Source organism: Erinaceus europaeus, chromosome 6 (assembly GCF_950295315.1).
Source record: "Erinaceus europaeus chromosome 6, mEriEur2.1, whole genome shotgun sequence".
NCBI classification, from domain to species: domain Eukaryota; kingdom Metazoa; phylum Chordata; class Mammalia; order Eulipotyphla; family Erinaceidae; genus Erinaceus; species Erinaceus europaeus.
This window is the reverse complement of record NC_080167.1, coordinates 56271195-56271560: the sequence shown is the minus strand read 5'-3', so window position 1 is coordinate 56271560 and position 366 is coordinate 56271195.

Below are 366 nucleotides of genomic sequence, written 5' to 3'. Positions count from 1 at the left end.
AGTTTTTGCCTGAGCCTGATATCTGATATCTGTATTATATCTTAACTGTTTTTCAGCCACCAGTTTCCAGATGATACCATGATGCCAACCCAACTTCCTTTGGTAGAGGACCCCAGCATGTGTCTTGGATCCCTGCCTCCCCCAGATCCCTTCCCTACTAAGGAAAAGTGAGAGACAGGCTGGGAGTTTGGATCGACCTGACAATGCCCATGTTTAACGGAGAAGCAATTACAGAAGCCAGACTTTCTCCACCCCACAATGATCCCGGGTAAACTCCCAGAGGGATAAAGAATAGGGAAGCTGTCAAGAGAGGGTATTGGATATGGAGCTCTAGAGTTGAGCACTGTGTGGAAATGTACCCCTCTT